Consider the following 9,752-nt stretch of genomic DNA (forward strand, 5'->3'; position numbering starts at 1 on the left):
TGAGCCCATAGAATATAATAACTTTATTGTGCCAAGGATGCAAGTCCTATATACATGTACTGTAGTTATTACCACGCATGAGATTCCCACATCGAATATATTCACTGATCATATACTCTTCCTTGGCAAATAAAGGTGCGGTTCAGGTATGAATCTCTGTGAGACATTATTTTTCAGTCATTATCCAATACCAGGTGTATCAAACTCCAGTCTTTGAATGATGCTGTGTCTGCATGTATGTATTACAATTATACACTTCAACAGTGTTTCCCACTCCTGCTCCTGGGACATAAATGATTACACATTGTAACTATGCAATGGTGCTACTGTTTACAGAATTCTTGACGCACAACTGAAGATGCTGCAATCTCCTGCCAGCACGCCCACAAGCGAGCCCACAAGCGAGCCACTCAGGAGAAGAATGATGACACGTGGAAGAGGGAAAGGAATGAGATGGGAACAACAATTTGTTGCAAATTGGGGAAGGGGGCAAATAGCTGAACAATAGACTATTCAACCTTTACTAAAGAATAGTCTAATAGCCGAGCTAGGCGTGAAAAAAAACCCTCTAATTCTTTAGTAAAGGTTGAATAGTCTATTGTTCCCCCTCCTATCACAGACCAGATTTGCCCTAACGACCAAGGGGTAGCTTGCTACTCAATGTAATAAAGTAATGACTTTTCAAATAAGTTACCTTACACCATATGTTGGCTGACAATATGTTAGCTACGCTGTCCTTACGAACCACACAGCATATCATTACAGCAGTATGTACTGGGTATGTTAGCTAGCTACGCTATCCTTACGAACCACATAGCATATCATTACAGCAGTATGGACCGGTATGTTAGCTAGCTACGCTGTCCTTACGAACCACATAGCATATCATTACAGCAGTATGGACCGGTATGTTAGCTAGCTACGCTGTCCTAATGAACCACATAGCATATCATTACAGCAGTATGGACCGGTATGTTAGCTAGCTACGCTGTCCTAATGAACCACATAGCATATCATTACAGCAGTATGGACCGGTATGTTAGCTAGCTACGCTGTCCTTACGAACCACATAGCATATCATTACAGCAGTATGGACCGGTATGTTAGCTAGCTACGCTGTCCTAATGAACCACATAGCATATCATTACAGCAGTATGGACCGGTATGTTAGCTAGCTACGCTGTCCTAATGAACCACATAGCATATCATTACAGCAGTATGGACCGGTATGTTAGCTAGCTACGCTGTCCTTACTAACCACACAGCATATCATTACAGCAGTATGTACCGGTATGTTAGCTAGCTACGCTGTCCTTACTAACCACACAGCATATCATTACAGCAGTATGTACCGGTATGTTAGCTAGCTACCTAACGTTAGTAGTTATACATCAAACTTGTCAGTATATTAACTATAGTGTCAGGTGTGTGCATACTGGTAGCGAAGTCAGGTACAGGAGAGTGTTGTGAACAGGCGCACACTTTATTGAGGCAATAGAAACCAACAGACGGACGCAACCTCCAGCCCGAAAAGGCGAAAGTGCAAAACGAGCAAAACAGTCGCAATAATTTATGTTTAACAATAAACATCTTCGTGAACAACACGGTATAAGCAAACCAGTCTGGCGCGTCAACAATTAACACGTAAGACAAACAATTTCACACAAAGACATGAGGGGAAGAGAGGAATAAATACATGCAGTGTGATTGGGGAATGAAAACCAGGTGTGCAGGGAACAAGACAAAACCAATGGATCAATGAAAAATGGAGCGGCGATGGCTAGAAAGCCGGTGACGTCGACCGCCACCTGAACAAGGAGAGGAGTCGACTTCGGCGGAAGTCGTGACAGTACCCCCCCTTGACACGCGGCTCCAGCGGCGACGGTGAAACTCCCGCAGAACCCAGCACCTCTCCTCCGGACCGTACCCCTCCCACTCCACGAGGTACTGAAGGCCCCTCGCCCCGACACCTCGAATCCAGGATGGAACGGACGGAGTACGCCAGGGCCCCCTCGATGTCCAGAGGGGGCGGAGGAACCCCCCGCACCTCAAACTCCTGGAGCGGACCAACCGCCTCACTGCGGTGACGGTCCGCGCTGGTCTTTTGGCACAACGAGGCCTGCTGGAGGTGACCATGGGCGGCTTCTAAAACTGTTTGAATAATGTCTGTGAGTATAACAGAACTGATTTGGCAGGCGAAACCCCAAGCACAATCCATCCAGGAATTGTTTTTTTGAGGTCAATGTGTTTTCCATTAGTTTTCTATTGTAAGGCCTTTTAATAGGATTCTGCTTGCAGTTCCTATGGCTTCCACTGGATGTCAACAGTCTTTAGAAATTGGTTGATGTTTTTCTTTTGAGAAAATAAGTAGTATTCCTTTCCTTTCCATGTGTCACTCAGAGGGACTCAAGTCTTTTGGTGCGCGCAACCTGGAATGCGCTTCACTTTGTTTTCGTCCAGTATTGAGCACCGTATATCCCGTCTTAAATTTTATCGATTATTTACGTTTTAGGATACCTAAGTTTGGATTAGGAACGTTGTTTGAAATGTTTGGACCAAGTTTTCAGGTGACTTATTAGATACTTTGTAGTCATGTTGGGCGAGTTGGATCCGGTGTATTTCTGAATCAAACGCGCCAAATAAATGGACATTTTGGCGATATAAAGAAGGAATTTATCGAACAAAATAACCATTTGTGATGTTTCTCGGACATTTTGGAGTGCCAACAGAAGAAGATCTTCAAAGGTAAGGCATGAATTATATCGTTATTTTTTACTAATGTGTCGCACCTGGCTGGTTGAAATATGTGTTTGTATGCAGGGGTGCTGTCCTCAGATAATCGCATGGTCTGCTTTCGCGGCTGGATTAACAAGAAGTTAAGCTTTATTTTGATGTATTACACTTGTGATTTCATAAAAGTTAAATATTTATAGTTTTAATTTGAATTTGGCACTGCAATTTCACCGGATGTTGTCAAATCGATCCCGCTAAAGGGATTTGATCCCTGAATGTAGGCTAAACTGGAAAAAAAAGTAAACATCCGCACCTCGATAGTGTCAACTGTGCTTACATAATGAAAAAGTAGGGAAAAAATAAAAAACGTATATTTCTGGTCTAGCGATTGACGACAAATGAGCTCGCTGCCCAAACAAACATAATTACGAAGAGGAGGAGATTCTCCTGATTAAAATGGTACCCATGTAACAGTACAGCTTCTGTCCCTCTCCTCGCCCCTACCTGGGCTCGAACCAGGAACCCTCTGGACACATCAACAACAGCCACCCTCGAAGCATCGTTACCCATCGCTCCACAAAAGTCGCGGCCCTTGCAGAGCAAAGGGGAACAACTACTTCAAGGTCTCAGAGCGAGTGACGTCACCCGATTGAAACGCTATTAGCGCGCACCACCGCTAACTAGCTAGCCATTTCACACCGGTTACAGCGGTTACACATAGGCTTCATTAATGCCATTCAGACTTGAAGTTGATATAACAACCCCGCTAACTAGCTAGCCATTTCACACCGGTTACAGCCGACTTGAAAAAAACAAAATATATACAGTGAGATATGTCTAAATTGACCGGCATGCCTCTCCATAGGAAAACAATGGGGGAAGCTCAGCGTTCCAAGGGCAAAAAGTATTTTGGGACTAGCATTTGATGACAACCGAGCTCGCTGTCCAGACTTACATAATTAGAAAGAGGAGATTCTCATGATTAAAATGGCGTCCGACTTGAAAAAAAAATCTAAATATACACATTGCGAGATATTTAGTGAAATAGACAGACATGCCTCTATTTCCCCCATAGGAAACAATGGGACGGCATTATTTTTGCTGTTTACATTTTAACTATAAAACAACGTGAGCAGGTCTCATTGCCAACAATAGTGAAGCATTGTGACGAACAATAAGCGGCAAATAGAAGGTTCGATAGGCGAGTTGGTGTCGCTCAATAGAACTAATATGAGATGGTGCCACAGTGCTCAATAGAACTAATAGGAGATGGTGCCACAGTGCTCAATAGAACTAATAGGAGATGGTGCCACAGTGCTCAATAGAACTAATAGGAGATGGTGCCACAGTGCTCAATAGAACTAATAGGAGATGGTGCCACAGTGCTCAATAGAACTAATAGGAGATGGTGCCACAGTGCTCAATAGAACTAATAGGAGATGGTGCCACAGTGCTCAATAGAACTAATAGGAGATGATGATGCACTAAAATAAGGCCTGTTTTTTCATGATTCATTCAAAACGACGGCAAGCAGCTGGGAAATATGGTCATATTATGAAACTGGGCTCCACGGCAGATGCAATGAACTAGTTTTTAAAATCAGAAAAGAACGTTGTTAAAAATTTCATGTGTCTAGCCTACTATCTACACGGATTTCAGAGCAATCTTGGCTGAAAGATTAACCCTAACCCCTAACCCTAAACCCCTAACCCCTAACCCTAACCCCTAACCCTAACCCTAACCCCTAACCCTAACCCCTAACCCTAACCCCTAACCCCTAACCCTAACCCCTAACCCCTAACCCTAACCCCTAACCCTAACCCCTAACCCCAACCCCTAACCCTAACCCCTAACCCCTAACCAGAGCAGAACAAATAACCACATTTCGTTAATAAAATAAAGATTTAAAAAAAAACTCTTTCAAAATGCAGATGTTGATTTAGTTATGGATCCACAACGAATTACTATGGGAATAAATATCACCGATTTACAGAAATATTGGAACAAAGTTGTCTAACCTGTTATGGCTAGGGGGCAGTATTTTCACGGCCGGATAAAAAACGTACCCGATTTAATCTGGTTACCACTCCTGACCAGTAACTAGAATATGCATATAATTATTGGCCTTGGATAGAAAACACTCCAAAGTTTCTAAAACTGTTTGAATGGTGTCTGTGAGTATAACAGAACTCAAATGGCAGGTCAAAACCTGAGAGATTCCTTTACAGGAAGTGGCCTGTCTGACCATTTCTTGAACTTCTTTGCCATCTCTATCTTTTACAAAGGATCCCTGCTCTAACGTGACACTTCCTACGTCTTCCATGGGCGCTCAGAGCCCGGGAAAAACCTGAATGTCGTCATCCCAGCCCCAGGCTGAAACACATTATCGCCTTTCTCAAGTGGCCGATCAAGGGACTGTGGGCTTAGGCGCGTGCCCTGGCCGCCCCCGTCTTTGTGATTTTTCCTTTGTTTACCGAAAAGGAGATTCCCAGTCGGAATATTATCGCTTTTTTAAGAGATAAATTGCATAAAAATTGATTTTAAACAGCGGTTGACATGCTTCGAAGTACGGTAATGGAATATTTAGAATTTTTTTGTCACGAATTGCGCCATGCGCGCGACCCTGATTTACCATTTCGGATAGTGTCTGGGACGCACGAACAAAAACGTCGCTATTCGGATATAACGATGGATTATTTTGGACCAAACCAACATTTGTTATTGAAGTAGCAGTCCTGGGAGTGCATTCTGACGAAGACAACAAAAGGTAATCAAACTTTTATAATAGTAAATCTGATATTGGTGAGTGCTAAACTTGCCGGGTGTCTAAATAGCTAGCCCGTGATGGCTGGGCTATGTACTTAGAATATTGCAAAATGTGCTTTCACCAAAAGGCTATTTTAAAATCGGACATATCGAGTGCATAGAGGAGTTCTGTATCTATAATTCTTAAAATAATTGATATGCTTTTTGTGAACGTTTATCGTGAGTAATTTAGTAAATTGTTAGCAAATTCCCCGGAAGTTTGCGGGGGGTATGCTAGTTCTGAACATCACATGCTAATGTAAAAAGCTGTTTTTTGATATAAATATGAACTTGATTGAACAAAACATGCATGTATTGTATAACATAATGTCCTAGGTGTGTCATCTGATGAAGATCAAAGGTTAGTGCTGCATTTAGCTGTCTTCTGGGTTTTTGTGACATTATATGCTAGCTTGAAAAATGGGTGTGATTATTTCTGGCTTGGTACTCTGCTGACATAATCTAATGTTTTGCTTTCGCTGTAAAGCCTTTTTGAAATCGGACAGTGTGGTTAGATAAAGGAGAGTCTTGTCTTTAAAATGCTGTGAAATAGTCATATGTTTGAAAAATTGAAGTTTTTGTATTTTTGAGGAATTTGTAATTCACGCCACGCCTATCATTGGATATTGGAGCAGGTGTTCCGCTAGCGGAACGTCTAGATGTAAGAGGCTAATGAAGGCAAACCATTAAAAATCCTCCAATCCTGTAGCTCCCAACCGTCACGTTGTACAGCGCCATATCTTCCATTCCATCCTAACGGAAACCTTTAGGGTTTTGTTTTTCTCTGAATGGAAACACCATAATATTAAATCAAATTAATCAAGACAAATTTCTTAAAATCAATCCCATATACTATGCTATTACAAAAAAGGTTTTAAATTCTCTGGTAATGCCAATATTGAAGACTATCAAATGCTTCTCAAAGATGCCCTCTGGTGGTCAAACTAGCAATAACTTGCAGTAACAGAACAAATGGCTGAGAATTAAATGACGTGCCAAAGAATGCTGGAGCAGCACGCAGGGTTAGGGTTTAGGGTTAGGGGTTAGGGTTTAGGGCTTAGGGTCTGCAGGTGTACCGCAGTATGACACAACTTTTAAAGGAGGAACCACTGTAGCACAGTAGTAATGAAATCAGACATTCTTGTGGAGTACCTGAAAGTCTACCATTTTTATAGGAGTAGTTAAAACACTAAATGGTATACCGTCAAGCCATGGTGTTTTTACCGTCAAGCCATGGTGTTGTTCCAGACTGAAAATATTTAATTGCCTCAAGAAGTTCCTCCTCTGTAAGTTGGTCCTCACACAGGTATTTCTGTACATTTTGTTAATTTTACATTATAATTAGGAAAGAAATCCTTACAGTTAACATCATTCAGTGGAAATGGAGGAGACAAAAGAAAGCATGCTTAAAAAAATGTAACTTCCTCTTTCAAAATATAATTTGGTGAATCATGGATGACTCCGTCATTTGTAACGAGTTTCTGTAAATTGTTGTTGGTAGCATTTCTGTTGAAGATTCAAGAAGAATTTTGTGAATTTTTTTCACAATTTTCCATCAAATTCACTTTATTTTTGTAATACATTACACTTGATCGTTATTGAATAAGTATTTATATTATATATATTATTTATAGTATTTATATTTATTAATAAGTACCACCATTTCTGTTCATACCAGTTCATCCCTAACCCATACCTGTTCATCCCTAACCTAAACTCAGCAAAAAAAGAAACGTCCCTTTTTCAGGACCCTGTCTTTCAAAGATAATTCGTAAAAATCCAAATAACTTAATTTCACAGATCTTCCTTGTAAAGGGTTTAAACACTGTTTCCCATGCTTGTTCAATGAACAATAAACAATTAATGAACATGCACCTGTGGAACGGTCGTTAAGACACTAACAGCTTACACACGGTAGGCAATTAAGGTCACAGTTATGAAAACGTAGGACACTAAAGAAGCCTTTCTACTGACACTGAAAAACACCAAAAGAAAGATGCCCAGGGTCCCTGCTCATCTGCGTGAACGTGCCTTAGGCATGCTGCAAGGAGGCATGAGGACTGCAGATGTGGCCAGGGCAATAAATTGCAATGTCCGTACTGTGAGACGCCTAAGACAGCGCTACAGGGAGACAGGACGGACAGCTGATCGTCCTCGCAGTGGCAGATCACGTGTAACAACACCTGCACAGGATCGGTACATCCGAACATCACACCTGCGGCACAGGTACAGGATGGCAAAAACAACTGCCCAAGTTACACCAGGAATTCACAATCCCTCCATCAGTGCTCAGATTGTCCGCAATAGGTTGAGAGAGACTGGACTGAGGGCTCGTAGGCCTGTTGTAAGGCAGGTCCTCACCAGACATCACCAGCAACGTCGCCTATGGGCACAAACCCACCGTCGCTGAATCAGACAGGACAGGCAAAAAGTGCTCTTTACTGACGAGTCGCGGTTTTGTCTCACTGGGGTGATGTTCGGATTCGCATTTATCATCGAAGGAATGAGCGTTACACCGAGGCCTGTACTCTGGAGCGGGATCGATTTGGAGGTGGAGGGTCCGTCATGGTCTGGGGCGGTGTGTCACAGCATCATCGGACTGAGCTTGTTGTCATTGCAGGCAATCTCAACGCTGTGCGTAACAGGGAAGACATCCTCCTCCCCCATGTGGTACCCTTCCTGCAGGCTCATCCTGACATGGCCCTCCAGCATGACAATGCCACCAGCCATACTGCTCGTTCTGTGCGTGATTTCCTGCAAGAGAGGAATGTCAGTGTTCTGCCATGGCCAGCGAAGAGCCCAGATCTCAATCCCATTGAGCACGTCTGGGACCTGTTGGATCGGAGGGTGAGGGATAGGGCCATTCCCCCCTGAAATGTCCGGGAACTTGCAGGTGCATTGGTGGAAGAGTGGGGTAACATCTCACAGCAAGAACTGGCAAATCTGGTGCAGTCCATGAGGAGGAGATGCACTGCAGTACTTAACGCAGCTGGTGGCCACACCAGATACTGACTGTTACTTTTGATTTTGACCCCCCCTTTGTTCGGGGACACATTATTACATTTCTCAAATATTTACACATGTTAAGTTTGCTGAAAATAAACGCAGTTGACAGTGAGAGGACGTTTCTATTTTTGCTGAGTTTATTTTGTGCCTCTATTGTAGTTACCATTACCATCTACCTGCGCTGTTATTTCCTCTATTAGTCTAATCTCTTTAGATCTAAACTGCTGTTTTACCAGACCACAGCTAATGTACATACTTAGAACCCTACAGAACTATATAGAACCATACAAAAACTTACACAACAGAATCTTAAATAATTCTACAGGACCTTACAGAATTCTACAAGACTTGACAGAACCCTGCAGAACACCACAGAACTTGACAAAACCCTGAAAGAACATTACAGGACCCTCTAGAACCCTACATGACTCCATTTTTTATTTATTTCACAAGTTCACACTTACAACTGCGACCTGGCCAAGATAAAGCAAAGCAGTGCGACAAAAACAACAGAGTTACACATGGGATAAACAAACGTACAGTCAATAACACAATAGAAAAATCTGTATACAGTGTGTGCAAATTAAGTAAGGAGGTAAGGCAATAAATAGGCCATAGTGGTGAAGTAATTACAATTTAGCAATTAACACTGGAGTGATATGTGCAGATGATGATGTGCAAGTAGAAGTACTGGGGTGCAAAAGAGCAGAAAAAACCAACAAAAAAACTAATATGGGGATGAGGTAGTTGGTTGGGCTGTTTACAGATGGGCTATGTACAGATGGGCTATGTACAGATGGGCTGTTTACAGATAAGCTGCTCTGACAGCCGATGCTTAAAGTTAGTGAGGGAGATATAAGTCTCCAACTTCAGTGATTTTTGCATTTCGTTCCAGTCATTGGCAGCAGAGAACTGGAAGGAGAGGCGTCCAAAGGGAGAATTGGCTTTGGGGGTGACCAGTGAAATATACCTGCTGGAGCGCGTGCTACGAGTGGGTGTTGCTATGGTGACCAGTGAGCTGAGATAAGGCGGGACTTTACCTAGCAAAGACTTATAGATGACCTGGAGCCAGTGGGTTTGGTGACGAATATGTAGCGAGGACCAGCCAACGAGAGCATACAGGTCACAGTGGTGGGTAGTATATGGGGCTTTGGTGACAAAACGGATGGCACTGTGATAAACGGCATCTAGTTTGTTGAGTAGGGTAT

This window comes from Salmo salar, chromosome ssa18 (genome assembly GCF_905237065.1).
Source record: "Salmo salar chromosome ssa18, Ssal_v3.1, whole genome shotgun sequence".
Lineage (NCBI taxonomy): Eukaryota > Metazoa > Chordata > Actinopteri > Salmoniformes > Salmonidae > Salmo > Salmo salar.